Source organism: Hylobates moloch, unplaced genomic scaffold, assembly GCF_009828535.3.
Source record: "Hylobates moloch isolate HMO894 unplaced genomic scaffold, HMol_V3 SCAFFOLD_4, whole genome shotgun sequence".
Taxonomy (NCBI): Eukaryota; Metazoa; Chordata; class Mammalia; order Primates; family Hylobatidae; genus Hylobates; species Hylobates moloch.
The window spans coordinates 93,438,429-93,457,407 of record NW_026652279.1 but is presented as its reverse complement, the minus strand read 5'-3'; the positions used below and the strand labels follow the sequence as shown (position 1 = coordinate 93,457,407).

The following is an 18,979-nucleotide window of genomic DNA, read 5'->3' as shown; positions in this document are numbered from 1 at the left end:
TAATGTATTACAGACATTCTTGCTTTCTGAAATATGGTATGATATTTTTTAAGAACTAGGAATATCAGTCCAGGCATGATGGCTCATGCCTGTAATCCCAGCAATTTGAGAGGCCGAGGCAGGCAGATCATTTGAGGTCAGAAGTTCGAGACCAGCCTGACCAACATGGTGAAACCCCATCTCTACTAAAAATACCAAAAAATTAGGCAGGCCTGGTGGCGCATGCCTGTAGTCCCAGCTACTCAGGAGGCTGAGGCAGGAGAATGGCGTGAACCTGGGAGGCAGAGGTTGCAGAGCCGAGATTGCGCCACTGCACTCCAGCCTGGGCGACAGAGCGAGACTCCGTCTCAAAAAAAAGAGAGAGAACAGGCTGTCTCTGAGTAGAGTATATAAGCTTTGGTGTAGGCCTTTATGTCTTTTAGAGGCTTCCTCTTCTTTTTCTGGCTGAGTTGACAGTACTGCATAGATGCCACTAGGTGTTTTACTACAGTGTTAAGAGGAAACTTCCTAAATCACCATGGGAAGCTCTGCTGAGATAATACGGGTTTTTGTTGAAATAAACTTCTGTGTTAAGTATCATGACTGTAGTAACATATAATAACTGAATTAGAAGCACAGAAAGTCTAAATAATTTATGAAAAAGTCATAGAGAAAGTCTGTGTCTCATAAAGGAGAAACAGTGAGGTCTTTGGATTTGCTTGCATTAGTTACTATATTATAGACTCAATAATCTGCAACCTACATTCAATATAATCATAATAATTGTCGAAAGGGTTATTAAATGATCACATATGTGTAACTCTGGTTGAGCTTTCTACATCCAAGTCAGAAAGATCAGATCTGGCTCACAGTGTGTTAGAAAATCCAGTCTAGACTGGGCGTGGTGGCTCACTTTTGTAATCCCAGCATTTTGGAAGGCTGAGGTGGGCAGATCAGTTGAGGGCAGGAGTTCAAGACCAGCCTGGCCAATATGGTAAAACCCCGTCTCTACTAAAAATACAAAAATTAGCCAGATGTGCTGGCGTGAACCTGTGGTCCCAGTTACTCTAGAGGCTGAGGCAGGAGAATCGCTTGAACCTGGGAGGCGGAGGTTGCAGTGAGCGAGATGGTGTCACTGCACTCCAGCCTGGGTGACACAGCGAGACTGTCTCCAAAAAGAAAATCCAGTCTAACCACATCTTTCATTTTCTGTGTATAACAGGCAGATTTTATGACTGACTTGGACAAATGTTTTGTTATTAACACTCACAGTCAAAAGCAGACACCATAAAATGGATTTACTTTAGTAATTATAACTGCAACTTCAAATTATTACTAGGAGAGCATGTAACTGAATAATGTGGGCTAATGAAAACAAAATGTGTGCCTCACATGATGATGCATCACTTAAAGGTTATAATCTATCATCACTGGCAATTCATCACACCTCCTTTCACATTCAACCATCATGTCATGACACTCTGGTGTGTGTGTGTCATTTGTGTTAATAGTTTAAGTCATAGAAGTTGCCACTGATTTTACTTGATTTTGTTTTTTGCAAATTAGAATGGATTTGAAGTTATTCTGTCCGTAGTTGGCCTCTCGTTCACTTCTTTTGTTCTTTTTTATTTTTTTAGAGACAGGGTTTTGCTCTGTTGCCCAGGCTGGAGTGCAGTGGCACAATCATAGCTCACTGCAGCTTTGACCTCCTGGGCTCAAGCAATCTTCCTGCCTCAGCCTCCTGATAGCTGGAACTACAGGTGCATGCCACTACATCCTGATAATTTTTTATTTTTAAATTTTTTTTGTAGAGAAGAGGTCTCACTATGTTGCCCAGGCTGATCTCAAACTCCTGGGCTCAAGCCATCCTTCCACCTCACCCTCCCAAAGCACTGGGATTATAGAAGTGCACCACGGTGCCTGGCCCACTTGCTTCTTAATGGGTGAGAGAACTGCTGAGTGAAAGTTGGCATCACAGGAGCTGCATCTTACCCCAAACCTAGTTAGGCAAGACCTTCGATTGCTTCCTGGACACCTGGAGCGTGGCAGGAGGGCCCACACATGAGCTTTGCCATGTGTGTGTGTGTGCATGTGCGTGTGTGTGTGTCTGCTCCTACAGGGTGAGAACCGCTTTCCCAGGCAAAGGCAATAAGTGTGGACAAAAGGACAAAACTGGGGCTGAGAAACATTAGCACTGTTATGTAACAAACTCAAAGACAAAACACAGGGCAGTAGAGAATTCTAAGCATGTGGAGAGGTCTGCAGAGCCACATGGCAGCCAGCTGGACCTGGAGCCAGGCTTTGGCTGGCTCATCTGCGGTGTGTTTTCCCCAGCGAAGTCCATATCCCACAGGATTGAGGGTGCTCAGATTTTATACTTTGGCCTTAGCAATTAGAAAAACAGTTGATTCTCACAACATCTATGTTCAAAAGATGTCATAACTTTATTTTGCTTACTGCTGATGTAATATTACAGAAAACGAAAATGAAAACATAGCTAATATTGCATTAGACTGTATATCCATTTTGGTGAGAGAGATTTTATAAATTCAGTCAGTGTGCAAATGGAATTTGTTTTATTCATTAACACACACAATAAAGCTTACTATTTCACAAGAATACAGATTTCTGTTTTTTACTGGCAATTGTCTAAAATATTCTCATGAGAGGGGCTGGACTAGAGATAGCACTTTTTTTTTTTTTTTTTTGAGACGGAGTCTCGCTCTGTCACCCAGGCTGGAGTGCCGTGGCACGATCTCAGCTCACTGCAAGCTTCGCCTCCTGGGTTCACGCCATTTTCCTGCCTCAGCCTCCCGAGTAGCTGGGACTACAGGCACCCACCACCACGCCCGGCTAATTTTTTGTATTTTTAGTAGAGACGGGGCTTCACCGTCTTAGCCAAGATGGTCTGGATCTCCTGACCTCATGATCTGCCCGCCTTGGCCTCCCAAAGTGCTGGGATTACAGGCATGAGCCACCACGCCCGGCCAAGCTAGCACTTTCTATACAAATTACTCCTAAGTAAAGTGTTGGAGTGTCTGAGGTGCTCTGTAGAAGATGGGTCTGGAAATTTGTCCTAGAATCCTCTAGAATTTCTTTTCTTCCATTCGACTCTTTAGTGAACGTCCTGTCTCTCTACTTTAGGGTGTGGGGGTGCATGTGCTACTACTGAATAATTCTTACTTGCCCATAAGATACTGTACTAAATGGGAATTAGGCTTCTGAGGAAAGAAGCGAAATGATTTGGTGACCCTTGTCCCTAATTCCATGACAAATGACCCATGGCTTTCCTGAGGAGGCAGCACACACAGCCGTTGGAAAGCTACAAATGAGAAATCTGTGCAGGACAGGAACTGCCAACAGAAAAGACTTGTCAGCTGGCACCAACAGGTAGCAAAAGGCCCTGGGACAGGGGACACCAGGGTCCCATCAACCCGGAGAAGCAGCCCTCTGAGCCCAGCAGCCTGTGGTTGGAGCCACACGAGACCCAGAACCACATGGTGCTCTGGGTGGTAGTATTGTTTACTCTGTGCTGTGCACATTTGCTGGCGGGCTAATTTTCAGCTTCACCATCTTCTTGGAAATGATACCGTCACTTAGCCACACACCTCCCATGACCCAGCAACGTGTACACATTGGAGGGAAGTAAGCTGCAGCAGATTACGGTGCTCAGCCAGCAGGAACTGCCTGGCCTTTCCCCACCTGCACGGCTCCCCCATGTCTGCTCCCCCTGGGGGCCTTTGGCCTTGTCCTGCCTCTATGACAAGGGCTAGGTCAGGCCATTCCTGACATGCCTTTTCAGGGGCACTACCTCTCTGGTCTTTCTGATGGAGGAATTCTGTCTTGTTTGTGGGAAAGAGAATTCTGGATCAGAAAACTGGGCCTCAACGCCCAGGAGTCCACTCTAAATTAAGGCCTCCTACAGATCCCGCCTGGCCCCAGCCTAAGAGCAAAATGGCTTCAGGGCATATATTAATAAATAACATTAGACATCCATGTGCACGCAATGCATACAGTATTTACCATGTGTGTCAGTCACTCTTCCAAGCACTTTACATATACTGACTCATTTAGTTCTCATTAAAAGATCTATAATTTAGTAGTACTATTTTTATTATGTATCCTTTCATTGGTAAGGAAACTGAGGCCAGAAAGATTGAGTAACTTGTCCAAGGTCACCCAAATAATAGGTAGCAGAGCTGGGATCAGGATTTAGGGAATCTGTCTCCAGAGTGTATACTCTTAGCTACTGCTCTGTAAATGGTAGCTAAAAAATAGTGTCCTATGTTATCTGTGTAATAATAATAATATATTCTTATTCAACTGAATATATACCTAGGTATTTCTTAAAGTGAGTATAATTCCAGAACTTCCTTGACATCTCAAAAATACTGTTAGAAAGGTGATCCTGGAAATCACCTACTGTGAAGGAATATTTATACCGTATTTCCTTTATTCTCAAAATTGTGTCTAGTGTGGAGGAAAGAACTCCATAGTGGGAATCAGAGGACCTGGATTTATTTCCCAACTCCATATTTCACCTGCCATGGGTCCTTGAGCAAGTAATTTTGATGGTCTTGTCCCCTGCTTTTTCATCCATAAAATGAGATAATAATGTCACGGAATTGCAACAGTCAAAAAGATAAACTCTTTTGGAAACTGTAAAGGAATACACAAATGTAAGAGAGTCAATCTCTTGATCCCAGGTCTCTCTAAAATACTTAATCTGAGGATTTTTGACTTCCGTGTGTAAACTGAAGAGTCCAGGCCGAAAAGGGTTTCCACCCAGCCTTCCTGAAAAGAGAAATAATAATGAACCTCACAACGCCTATCACTGTAGTTTGTTATATAAAATTAATTTAAGCAGACTATGTAATAAATGGTATAAAATTCTCAATCTATAGAGCAGATTCAATCATGTTCAACCAAAGCTTTCATTACTAGGATAATGCCCAGCCCACAGCACTTTGGGAGGCTGAGATAGGAGGATTGTTTGAGCACAGGCGGTTGAGGCTGCAGTGAGCTATGATGGTGCCACTGCACTTCAGCCTGGGTGACAGAGCAAGACCCTGTCTCAAAAAAATTAAAGGAAAAAGGGCTCCGTGACTTTCATTATTAGGACAATGAAAGCTCTGGTTGAACATGATTGAGTTAGGGTGACTGGTAAAGGTCTCTGCTGAGTATTGGTAATAATCCACAACTGAAACTGATGGTCCGGCTCTGATCACTGCTGTCCAAAGTCTGAGGCACATGAGGAGGAAAATGAAGTAAACAACATTCCTCTTAGAATATTGCTTCAAGAAAGCTCAAGTTTTGGCAGTATGCCCTAGATGACACCTACTTGCACTGCCAAGTGGCTGCCATTTCTGCTGCTCTTCCCTAGGAAAACAGACAAACTCAACATGGTGTGCATATGGCGTTCTTAGAGGGGTGGACACTGAGCAGCTCTCCTGGGCCTGAGGGTCCTCCCGGCCTGCCTCCCATCAGCATGTTTCTTGAACAGCAGCTCCCTGACAACATGGGAAAGAGCTTATGTGTCCGGAATTGGTGGGTTCTTGGTCTGACTTCAAGAATGAAGCCGCGGACCCTCGCGGTGAGTGTTACAGCTCTTAAGGTGGCGCGTCTGGAGTTGTTCGTTCCTTCTGATGTTCGGATGTGTTCGGAGTTTCTTCCTTCTGGTGGGTTCGTGGTCTCGCTGGCTCAGGACTGAAGCTGCAGACCTTGGTGGTGAGTGTTACAGCTCTTAAGGCGGCGCGTCTGGAGTTGTTCGTTCCTCCCGGTGGGCTCGTGGTCTCGCTGGCTTCAGGAGTGAAGCTGCAGACCTTCGCGGTGAGTGTTACAGCTCAGAAAAGCAGTGGGGACCCAATGAGTGAGCAGCAGCAAGATTTATTGCAAAGAGTGAAAGAACAAAGCTTCCACAGTGTGGAAGGGGACCCGAGCGCGTTGCCACTGCTGGCTCGGGCAGCCTGCTTTTATTCTTTTATCTGGCCCCACCCACATCCTGCTGATTGGTAGAGCCGAGTGGTCTGTTTTGACAGGGCGCTGATTGGTGCCTTTACAATCCCTGAGCTAGACACAAAGGTTCTCCACGTCCCCACCAGAGTAGCTAGATACAGAGTGTCGACACAAAGGTTCTCCAAGGCCCCACCAGAGTAGCTAGATACAGAGTGTCGATTGGTGCATTCACAAACCCTGAGCTACACACAGGGTGCTGATTGGTGTGTTTACAAACCTTGAGCTAGATACAGAGTGCCGATTGGTGTATTTACAATCCCTGAGCTAGACATAAAGGTTCTCCAAGGCCCCACCAGAGTAGCTAGATACAGAGTGTCGATTGGTGCACTCACAAACCCTGAGCTAGACACAGGGTGCTGATTGGTGTCTTTACAATCCCTGAGCTAGACATAAAGGTTCTCCACATCCCCACTAGACTCAGGAGCCCAGCTGGCTTCACCCAGTGGATCCCATACCCGGGCTGCAGGTGGAGCTGCCTGCCAGTCCTGCACGTGCACCGGCACTCCTCAGCCCTTGGGTGGTCGATGGGACTAGGCACCGTGGAGCAGGGGGCGGTGCTCATTGGGGAGGCTCGGGCCACACAGGAGCCCACGGAGGGGGTGGGAGGCTCAGGCATGGCGGGCTGCAGGTCCCGAGCCCTGCCTCGCGGGAAGGCAGCTAAGGCCCAGCGAGAAATTGAGCGCAGCGCCAGTGGGCTGGCACTGCTGGGGAACCCAGTACACCCTCTGCAGCCGCTGGCCCGGGTGCTAAGCCCTTCATTGCCCGGGGCAGCAGGGCCAGCCGGCTGCTCTGAGTGCGGGGCCCGCCAAGCCCACGCCCACCCGGAACTCCAGCTGGCCCACAAGCGCCACGTGCAGCCTCATTTCCCACTCACGCCTCTCCCTCCACATCTCCCTGCAAGCTGAGGGAGCCGGCTCCGGTCTTAGCCAGCCCAGAAAGGGCTCCCAAAGTGCAGCGGCGGGCTGAAGGGCTCAATTGCCGCCAAAGTGGGAGCCCAGGCAGAGGAGGTGCCGAGAGCGAGCGAGGGCTGTGAGGACTGCCAGCACGCTGTCACCTCTCACTTGGGCTTTGCTATCGGGGAAAACTGGGCTTGGGACATTCACTAGCTGTTACCTTGGGCAGGTTATCAAATGTTTCCCACTTGTCTGTAAAATGAAGATAGTGATTTTAACATATAGCTGGGATGTCTCCTAAATGTTAGATACCACATTATTATTATTATTGCTTTATGATAAAATATTACATGAAGTGCTGTCAGGGGGGCAGGTTCAGGGTTTCTATAAACTGGTGATGTTGGAACTGCTACAAAAGAACCATGAACCTTGAATCTGACCTGTAAGGCCTTCAGCAGGACCACAGCAGAGGCCAGAATGGATGATGCTGAGAGGAAGGTGAAGTTTATGTTTGATGGCCCCTGAAACTGGCTCCCTACCAAGGGCTGTCTTTCCTCTCCCACGTTTTAATGTTGTCTTCCCACCCATAACTCGCCCTTATCTTCTCTTCTGTCTGCATTCTACACCCAGGAAAAATTTCAGGTCAGCACCCGGGGAGATGGTTTTTGACAGGTTGATCATTTGGTACTCTTCCAATTACATTCTGAAGACATTGCCAACTTCCTAAATGTAGGCCTGATGCCATGGTCCTCTGCTGAGGGTCACATTCCTTCCAGAAGGTCTCAGCTGAGAGCCACGGTGTGGCAGTGCTGCCAGAGATCTTATTTGATGATATCTGAGCTTTCTGGCACTGTTCTTTTGTGTGGAGGTGGGAAGTGGGGAGGAAGCTGTTGAGGAGGAGGGTGGAGATGGGCCGGGTGATTAGAATTGTGCTCCCAGAGCACAGAGGCTCATTTGAAATATTGATTCCTCTGTGGAGGTCACAGCCCAGCCTTTGTTGTGCTTTCAGAGGGGCTATTTATACATTTTAGTCTTTGTTTCCGAGTTGCCTCTTATATTGGTGACACTCCAGCTTTGCTGAAGTCGTGTTTAAAAAAGAAAGTAGTAATTATTGATTTCACACTCAAATGTGGGGACCAGAATGAATGCAGACAAAGACTTGCAGAGAAGCATTCTACTCCCACTGCTTCAAGGGCAATCTGGAATCCTAAAGCAAGGTTCTTGAAATAAATAAAGGCTTCCATGCCCCTGAAATGCAATAAGGCTATCTTGGGTTTTCAGGTCCATCTTCTGACTTTTGCATTGTGATGTTTTCATCTCTCCTCCTTCGCGTGGAACGAAGCCAGGGTGGGGGTGAGGTGGGAGGGGAGCCGAGGTAAACTGAAAGGTTTGATCTTAAGGGTAATCTTTCCTTCTCGCACTCCTGAATTCTCTGCCTCCCTCCCATTCCTATGTTGGCAGTTTATTTACCAGAAGGCTGGAAGCAGTGTCAGAGCCTGGAGATGTCATGCCAGAGACTCAGGACATGTCCAAGTGCTTTCATCCTGCAGCTGAATAAGCAGCCCCAGGTGAGCCCAGCCTAAGAATCAGCAGAAGAATCAACCTTCCGAGCTGAGCCCTGATCAATCCTTGTAAACATAAGAATTAATGGAATGGTGGTCGCTTTTTAAAAATTATTTTAAAAATAGAGACGAGGTCTCACTACGTTACCAAGGCTAGCCTCAAGCCATCCTCCTGCCTTGGCCTCCCAAAGTACTGGGATGATAGGTGCAAGCCACCTTGACCAGCCAGTGGTTGCTTTAAGCTATAAAGTTAGATTGTTATGTAATAATAGATAACCAAAACATAACCCACTAGACTACTGTTAATTAGATGAAACTATTACTCTTTTGGAAAGCAAAAAGGTAGTACTTACCAAAATCTAGAAAGGTATTTATTTATATCCTTGGAAGCAGAAATTGTACTACTCTAATATTATCCTAAAAATTATTCAACAAGCAAAAAACCCTAGTATGAAAAGTGTTCAGTGTAGTACTATTTTTAAAAAACTTACAAATAATCTAATGGAGTGAAAATTAATTGCAGGTTTACTAAATTATGATACATCAACACATGGAAATGTTAATGTACTTTTTAAAATAAATCCCTCTTGCGCAACTAAGTTGAAACCAGTGATTTAAAAAACATATTTTAAATATTTATTTTTGAGAATACAGTTACATTCATTTTCCTGTCTTTCAGTTTAGAGCCCAAGCTTTTCTTCTAGTGTAAGTCTGCTGCTTTGACTTCCACATTATCTTGTGCCTAATCACATCTATACACTACCATGGTGTAAGAAATTAAAGACATTTGGGGATCTATATGAATGCAGAATCACCTAGATTCCCCTCCCCCCAGGCTTTTATAGTTATCTCACTATATCCATTTCAGTAGCCTTTATTTTTAGTGACTCATTTCTATTGAAATATGCATCTTAGTCTTTATAGTTCTTTTTGCGCTCACATTTTAATGGCTTATGTAATATTTAATTAAATTTTGCAAGTATAAAATCAAATATGATGGCAAGAACAGGTATGGGGACAAACACGACAGACTTTTGGTTAGAAGACAGTCCAACAGGTGAAAGCAGAAGTGGGAGGGTGTGCTCCAGAGCACAGCCTCTGGTCTTCCAGTGTCCCTGACTGGGGGCCGTCAGAGAGAATGCTCAGCAGAGGCCATGGAGATTGGCAGGTACCATGAGTGGCTGGTTCAGTGGAAGTCAGTAAAGAGGCCCTCTCCTTTAAATGTGAACACTGTGTAATATAGAAGCATTATGTTATAATGTTAAGCAAAGAAATACAAAATGCAAGAATGTGATGGCAAAAAGTAGTAAAAAAAAATGTAACTTACTGAAATGCCTGGGGTTTGGTTTAGGGCCTGCTGCTGGCTGCACAGAAAGCCAATGACTGAGATGATGATTACTGTCAAAGAAGGCTTTAATTGGGTGCTGTAGGTGAGGAGGAGACAGGAGATCAGTCTCAAATCCATCTCCCTGACATGCTAAAATTAGGAGTTTATATAGCAGGGAAGAAATGTAACAATGTGTTGGAAAACAGGAACTAGGGAGGGGCCTGGTTCTCATTGTCTGGATGCAGTAATCTGGTGAGGCTGAGATCTTTGATACTTTTTGAGAGGCCTGGGGGTCCTTTCCTAAGGAAGGAACTCAGATAAAACAAATGTAAATTTCAAGCTTTAAAGACCCACCCTGTCACCCAGGCTGGAGTGCAGTGGCAGGACCTTGGCTCACTGCAACCTCCGCCCCCTGGGCTCAAGTTATCCTCCCCCCTCAGCCTCCCGGGTAGCTGGGACCACAGGTGCACATCACCACACCCAGCTAATTTTTTTTTTGTATTTTTAGTAGGGACGAGGTCTTGCCATGTTGCCCAGGCTGGTCTCAAACTCTTGAGGTCAAGCAGTTCTCCCACCTTGGCCTCCCAAAGTGCTGGGATTATAGGTGTGAGCCACTGCGCCCAGCCAGAAAAGTCCATTTCTATGTTTATCCAAAAAAACTATCTCTGGGATGATTGGGTCGGTTTCACAACCATGTAGACAAAGACCGGGATGGTTTATCTCAGGAACATAGTTCCAAAAACTGACCAAGAAAGGGCTGTTTCCTATGGCAATGCAAATACATGCGCAAACCTGAAGTATACCAGTTGTCTATGATAGATTCATTATATGGTTTAGGGCAGGGCTAAGAAAGAACTGTGTCCACCAATCCTATTAGAAACTTATGAAAATAACTTATAAACGTTGTGGAAAGTACTTACTTAATGAATCTTAATTTTGTGAAACATCAGTGATGTGGGATTTATTTATACAATTATGTCTGTAATCCCAGGGATGAGCTAAGTGAGTTTTATCCAGTCTTCTTTATGTGTAAAATGGTAATGGTTTAGTATCCCCTAAACAAAATCCATATCTTTCTGACATTTAATCACATGAATTATTAATCACATAGATTATTCTTGTGATGCATTTGTACCTTTTTTGATAATTTTTGCACTTTTTGGTAGAGAAATTTAGTAGAGTCTAATTTATCTTTACAATTAGAATAAGGGGTCATGTTGAAATTTATAGTTTGGCTCTGGAGGTATCAATTCATATAGATTTCAATATCAATTTCTTTAATGTTTGGATAAATTATGACCATTAAACTAAACATGTAAATAAAATTCATTCACTATTCAGTTACTGAGCACCCACTATGTTTCAAATCCTGTTTTGGCAGCTGGGATTAGAAGAATGTTACCGGTCCTGCCTTCAAGGGACTTGTAGAGTTAAACTAATTTCTACCAACCTTGAGTGCTGAGGCACGTCCAAGTTCAGCTCTCTACCCCTTTCGTTTTATGGATAAGGAAACTGAAGCATAAAGAGAATGAGCAACTGTCCCAATGTCAGGCCAGCTTGGATCTGCCAATTTCATTTTCATTCCTGGCTTACATGAGTAAGGAAAACTAGTTAACAAAGTAGCGTGGGGTTGATTTTTTACTATATAACATTCTGGAAAAGGCAAAACTATGGAGGCAGTAAAAGGATCAGTGGTTGCCTAGGGTTAGGGAGAAGGGAGGGATGAATATGCAGAGCGCAGGGAATTTTTACTGCAGTAAAACTGTTCTGTAGGACACTATAACGGTAGATACATATGTAATGTATTTGTCAGAACGCATAACATGCAACACCAAGAGTGAACGCTAATGTAAACTATGGACTCTGGATGATAATGTGTCAATGTAGGTTCATGGATTGTAATAAATGCACCACTCTGTGCAAGATGTTGATAGTAAGGAAGACTGTGAGTCAATGGGGTCCATGCTATATGGGAACTCTGTACAATTTTGCTAGGAACTTAAAACCGCTCTAAAAAAATAAAGTCTATTAAAAAATAGCATGGAGTTCAATTATAATTAATCATCACTGTAATTTTTTAAGGAATTGGTTGGAATCTTCTGTTTGTTATTTGATTTGTTTCTTTTTTTTTTTCTTTTCTTTCTTTCCTTTTTTTTTTTTTTTTTTGAGATGGAGTCTTGCTCTGTCTCCCAGGCTGGAGTGTGGCGCAGTCTCAGCTAACTGCAACCTCTGCCTCCCGGGTTCAAGTGATTTTTGCGCCTCAGCATCCCGAGTAGCTGGGATTACAGGCATGCGCCACCATGCCTGGCTAATTTTTGTATTTTTAGTACAGATGGGGTTTCACCATGTTGGCCAGGCTGGTCTTGAACTCCTGACTTCAAGTGATCCACCCGCCTCGGCCTCCCAAAGTGCTGGGATTACAGGTGTGAGCCACTGTGCCCAGCCTGTTATTTGTTTTTATATATGTATTATATACGGAAGTTTTCAAAATAATAAATCAACAAAAGAGTAAATGTTGCAAGCTGAGCATGGTGGCTCACATCTGTAATCCCAGCACTTTGGGAGGCTGAGGCGGAATAATTGCTTGTGGGCAGGAGTTTGAGACTAGCCTGGGCAACATAGGGATACTCCATCGCTACAAATAATCTTTAAAACTTAGCCAGGCATGGTGGTATGTGCCTGTGGACCAGCTATTTGGGAGACTGAGGTGGAAGGATCACTTGAGTCCAGGAGGTCAAGGCTGTAGTGTAAGCTGTGATTGCAAAACTGCACTTCAGCCTAGGTGAGAGAACAAACCTGTCTAGAACAAACAAACAAAATAATATGAGTAAAGGTTGCAGAAAAGAAGACAAGACAGTTGGCCTTAGAAGGAAGGCGGTCCTACTCTGTGGAATCACACAGATCTGAATTCAGCCCAGTAGCCACCCCTCCCGCTAACCAGGGACTGAGAGTGGTCTGTCTGGATACAGATTGTTCATCACCCTCAGTGTAATGGAAGCACCACAGGAGAACTGGAAAAGGGGGCCAGGAATCTTGTCTTCCAGTTTCTTCTCCTGGGAGGGGTAACAAAAAAAGACCAGAAACGGATAGGATTCTGTTTTTGCTTTTTTTTAAACGGTTGAATGGGTTACCGTTAAAGATGCTTAGAAGGTAGAACTTCCTCCAAAATAGCTTTATTTTAGCCTTGAAAACACATCCATTTCCTTAAATCCTTTGAGATTTGTTTTTCTTTTCTTTTTTTTTTTTTTTTTGAGACAGGGTCTCACTGTGTCACCCAGATTGGAGTGCAGTGGTGTAGTCATGGCTCACTGCAGCCTTGACCTCCTGGGCTCAAGTGATCCTCCTACCTCAGCCTCCTGAGTAGCTGGGACCACAGGGTTGTGCCACCACGACTGGCTAATTTTTTGCTTTTTGGAGAAATGAGGGTCTCCCTATGTTGTCCAGGCTGGCCTCGAACTGCTGGCTTCAAGTGATCCTCCCATCTTGGCCTCCCAAAGTGCTGGAATTACAGGTGTGAGCCGTTGCCTCCTTTCTCTTTTTGATTGAGAATGCCCAGTATGCTAGTACTAAGGTGAGACCCGATGGTCTCTGCAGCATGGCTGAGGCAGCTCCAGAGCCTCCCCTCTGCCTGGATTGCCTGGGACTCATCTAGGAGCGTGTCAAGGAAGAGCCGTCTCCCCATAAGGACTCTGGGTCCATGGGCACCCCCTACAAGCTCATGAGAGCTGCAGACTCTCAGGCTCTGCAATCCCCAAACTACGGAGTCAGAATCTGTGTTAAAGGGTGAGCAGCTCTGCTGAGGACTCACCTGAGAGGCTGGCCCAGGCCTGTGCACTGCTCGTTGGGAGCAAAGCATGTCATCAAACCAAACTGGGTCCATTTGCCTGTATGCAACAGAAAGCCAAACACTAAGTCACTGGGTTTTGGCTGTGAGAAAGGTTCATTGTGAGTTGACTGACAAGGAGACAGGGGGCTATGCTCAAATCTGTCTCCCTGAGCTGGGTGCCAGGTTGGGTTTTTATAAGCACAAGGTAATGAGGTGTGATCTGATTGGATCTTGCAATGAGATGATGCCAGGAGGCATGATCTGACTGGATCCTGCCATGGAATGTTTGCATCTTAACTCAATGATGTATTTTGCTCAGGAAGGAAGACAGTCAGAGAGTCTGAGTCCTTCACCAATTGGTGAAGCTCCTTAAGCACTTAGGTCCCACCAGTGGTTACATGCTTGGTTCATCTGGGCATGCTCAAGTTATGTGATCTTCAACCTGGGAGCCCATGGCGACTGAAAAACTCACAGGTTTGTTAAATGAAAGTTGAACCAGATTGGTTTGATGGGTTACCAGCAGAGGCCTTTGGGGATTGGCTGGAGCAGCATCCCTCTGTGGTGTGCACCTGGAGCACCCATCCACATAGGCCCCAGTGACGAGATAGCATTAACCACCTGTAGCAGCCCAGCCCCTGTGGACGGCCACACTGTGGGTGGGGAAGTCCCAAGTTTTAACCCAGGCTTCTTTACTGGAAACTACATGCTTCTTCTCGAGTGGCTTTGTGGGCACAGAACCCAAGAGCTGAAACAATTCTTTCCCAAAAGAGGACACTGAGATTATTGGGCAGGAAGGAAGTTTTGGGCTTACTGAAGAAGGCTTGTCTGTATAAAATTGCTACTATTTGTGACATCTGTTCTTTAGATTATGTTTCCTGTGCTCTGTTTGTCAACTTGGAGGACCATAATGCACTTTGATTTATGGCTGCTGTCCTTAAAACCCACTTGAAAAGCCGGGCACGGTGGCTCACGCTTGTAATCTCAGCACTTTGGGAAGCCGAGGCGGGCGGATCACGAGGTCAGGAGATCGAGACCACGGTGAAACCCCGTCTCTACTAAAAATACAAAAAATTAGCCGGGCGTGGTGGCGGGCGCCTGTAGTCCCAGCTACTCGGAGAGGCTGAGGCAGGAGAATGGCGCGAACCCGGGAGGTGGAGCTTGCAGTGAGCCGAGATTGCGCCACTGCACTCCAGCCTGGGCGACAGAGCGAGACTCCGTCTCAAAAAAAAAAACAAAAAACAAAAACAAAAAACCCACTTGAAAATAAGAACCCCCTCTTAACCTGTGCACAGAACTAGAACCCTGCCCCAATAACAGCTAATATTGATTTTTATTTAGTGCTTGCCAATCATCTCACAGCTAGGGGTGATGAAAGTAGATTTAACCAATATGCCTTAATGCTGCCATTTATGTGTGTCTGGCACTGTGCTGGGTGGTTTCCATTTTATTTCTCATCCTGAAGATAGCCCTGAAAGATATTATTTATCTTGATTTTTCAGATGAGGAATCAGGGCTCAGAGATGTTAAATAGCTTGCCTGATGTCACAAAGCTAACATGTGATTGGCTCAGATTTCTAAACCTGCCTCTGTCTGACCCCGATGCTCTGTCCTTCCCACTACCCCACACTGCTCTTCCAGCAAAGGTAGCATCCATGTGGAGGCAAGAATTGGGCTCCAATCTGCAGGAAGTGCAGATATGTTGGAGACAGACTCAAGATATCAGAGCTGGAAAGAATGATTCAATTGAGGGTTTTCCAACTTCACGGTCCATGGACAACCATCTGGCTTGCGTAGATACTGTATGATCCCCTAGATTTGGGAGTGTCTTGTGACCCCCTAGATTTGGGGGGTAGTGTGTGTCCCCCTGGATTTAGGGGTAGTGCATGACCTCCTGGATTTTTGTACAGATGAAGAAACAGGCCCAGACAGGTGACATGGCTTGCCAATGGCCAGAACCAATTGGTGAAGGACTCAGACTGACTGTCTTCCTTCCTGAGCAAAATACATCATTATCTCTTGCAGAGCATGGACAACTGGCTGTGACTGCTCACTTTTCTTCCAAATCTGGGGTTTAAGGCCTGAGTTTTTCATGACCGTGGCATTTGACACAGAGATGTGCTGGCTTCTGAAACAGAGTGGCCTCAGCTTTCCTGCTGCTTCCTCTACTTCTGAGATAAAGACAGCCTTATGGGCATGGTTGCTCACACCTGTAATCCCAGCACTTTGGGAGGCCAAGATGGGAGGAGCACTTGAGGTCAGGAGTTCGAGACCAGCCTGGCCAACATGGTGAAACCCCGTCTTTACTAAAAAAAAAAAAAAAAAAAAGAAAATACTAAAATCAGTCGAGTGTGGTGGTGTGCGCCTATAATCCCAGCTACTCAGGAGGCTGTGGCAGGAGAATCGCTTGAACCCAGGAGGCAGAGGTTGCAGTGAGTCGAGATCCACCACTGCACTCCCGCCTGGGCAACGGAGTGAGACTGTCTCAGAAAAAGAGACAGCCTTATGGTTTGGTTAGAATGGGGAAGGGCAGCAGGGCTGAAGGGAATTACCAAGACTAGATGCACACTTGCTTATGAATCAGAACATTACACTTCTATGAGACCAAGTCTCATATATGCATTTTTAAGCCGGTACAGTATTTACTTCTACTTACCTACTGCCTCACGGTCGGGGACCAGCCTCGGATACTCCCTAGCGAAAACATCCAGGGAGAGCGTGGCCACCACGACACACCTCAGGCCTTGGTCAGGGACACAGAGCAGGAAAGGGGTGCTGCCTGGGAAGGGCCTCCTCCTCCTGGAACATAGACCCAAGAAGGTCTAGTGAAGCTCCGGAAGCCAAATCTCCCACGCGCCCACATCTGGGTACCCACCCACGACCGGCATCACTTAGTCATTTTTATATTTAAATCGCCAGAAGCCTGAAAACTGTAGAAAGGACTTGTCCCAGGTGATTCGCTGGGGATCCTAGCCACAGTCTTTGGCTTTCATCCTCAAAGGCCTATGATGACAAACATAGCCAGGCTCAGCCCCAGCCCACCTGGCAGGTAAAGACAGCCAACGGCATGCCATGGAAGCTCAGGTGCCCCCAGTTTACAGAGCTCCAACCCTCTGCTGGGTTTGTACAGGAGCTCATGGTTGAAAGAGGCAGCCTCCATTGGAACAAACACCAATCAGACATTGTGGAAAACAAGAGAACATCCCCCGAGGAATTTTTAGGTGGGGCTTCCTACCTAAGGAGATGAATACAGTATCATCTCTCACCTGCACTCCTGAAAGTGTTGTATCTGGTTCTGTTTTTCACGATCTAACCCTCCTTCTAATCTGTTCTGCACCTGGCAGCTAGGATGTTCTTTGTTTATAAAAACTGGTTAAAATACACATAACAGAAAATTTACCATTTTAACCATTTTTAAGTTGAAGTTCAGCAGCATTAAGAACATTCACATTGTTGTGCAACCAGCACCATGATCCATCTCCAGAACTCCCTTCATCTTCTCAAATAGAAACTCGGTGCTCATTAAACAACCACTCCCCATTCCTGCCTTCCCCAGCCCCTGGCAATCACCATTCTATTTTCTGTCTCTAGGAACCTGACTGCTCCGGTACCTCACATAAGTGGAATCTTGCAGTGTTTGTCCCCTTGTGCCTGACATAGCATGATGTCCTCAGAGCTCATCCAGTTGTAGCATGTGACAGGATTTCCTTTGTTTTTAAGGCTAAATCATATTCCACATTTTGTGTATCTGTTCATCCGTTGATGGACACTGGGTGGTTTTAGAATGTTCTTTGCAAAAATGCTAGTCCGATTGTATGACTGCAGATGGGATGAGACCCAAATCTTTAAAAAGCCATCAGGCTGTGCCCCCTTTGCAGGATCACCAGCCTCCCTCCACCCCAGGCCCCCAGTGTCCTCTCATTCCTCTGGGGCCTGGGCCTGGGAAGCTGTTCCCACAGCTTTTCACCTGGTTAACTGCCCGCACCAGTCCAATCCAAACCCAGGGTCCCATCCAAGTCAGAAGCACAGCCTCCTCTCTCAGGGCCCCTTGTGCTTCCTCCCAGCACAGCTCACACCCGTCATTACACATCTGGTTCTGTGGGGGACCCCTGTTTCTGCCAGCGGACTCCAAACCCAATGTTTAGCTCACCCCGGCAGTCCTGAATGCCTGACAGATAGACGGCGCTCCACAGACGTGAATGTGATGAAAGAATAAATGTTGGAAGGAGCATGGGGCTGGAGCCAGGCTAAATTAATTAATTAATTTATTTATTTATTGACAGAGTCTTGCTTTCTTACCCAGGCTGGAGTGCAATGGTACAATATTGGCTCACTGTAACCTCCACCTCCTGGGTTCAAGCAATTCTCCTGCCTCAGCCTCCTGAGTAGCTGGGACTACAGGCATGCACCACCACGCCCGGCTAATTTTTTGTATTTTTAGTACAGATGGGGTTTCGCCATGTTGGCCAGGCTGGTCTTGAACTCCTGACCTCAGGTGATCTGCCCACCTCAGCCTCCCAAAGTGCTGAGATTACAAGTGTGAGTCACTGTGCCTGGCCATTGCTTGAAGAATTTAGAGAATAAAACACCAGCACAGCACCTGGCATATAGTAGACGCTCAGTAACATCACCGCCCTTCCTTTCTCTTACCCTAAATCTATTCTGAAGGGAGATATGGGTGAGAATACATTTGCTCCCATAATTACCCTGAATTGTATTGGCTGACACGTAAAGCGGCATTTCCCTTGGAGAGAAGAATGGTGGAAAGGGTCTGGGGCCTTGGGTACCTTATAAGGTCCAGAAACCCTCTTGGCAAGGCCTGAATGCCCTACCTCAGCTCTATCAGCATTACCACCACCTGACCTTGTCCTGAGCCATAAGCCCTGGTGTTAGCTGGGGATGCAGGAGCGAGGGCTTAGGGCAGGGGTGAAATTCTCCCTAGAACTGGACAACTTGAACGACACCCAGCAGGAGAAAGCCTCAATATGATTGTGTAAGATCACAGTGGTTCAGGAATCCCTTTTTTCCTACACTGTCCTGAGCAGGCTGAGCTCAGAACCACAAACATCTGCACACACGGGCAGCTGGCCCCATCACCAGCCTCCAGGGGCAGTGCCCCCCCATTATTAGTCATTACTAGAGCAAACATTGGTACAAGTACACACACAATTGCAGAATCATTGCTCTGATTGGAAACACTGGTATGGAGCCTTGCAAGCATTCACTGGGTGAGACAGAAACTGTGAACTTGTTTTTCTAGGCTCAGACACTTCTTTCAGATCCAGGGCTGACAAAGGAAGGCCCATGATGTGGGGCATCTCCCCCAGGACTTCCTCTTCAAATATCAGCTGGATCAGGTTCCTTCTGTGCAAATCATTTG

The 18,979-nt window shown here is 46.0% G+C and overlaps 1 protein-coding gene across 1 annotated transcript in view; it reads right to left on the bottom strand.

Annotated features, from left to right (window-relative positions):
• Nucleotides 1–18,979, bottom strand: part of MTIF3 (mitochondrial translational initiation factor 3) — a 67,849-nt gene that overhangs the window by 21,790 nt on the left and 27,080 nt on the right. Inside the window, exon 2 of the mRNA XM_058437735.1 lies at nucleotides 16,256–16,398. The gene's annotated coding sequence lies outside the window, so the exon portion shown is untranslated. The remainder of the gene's footprint in view (nucleotides 1–16,255; nucleotides 16,399–18,979) is intronic.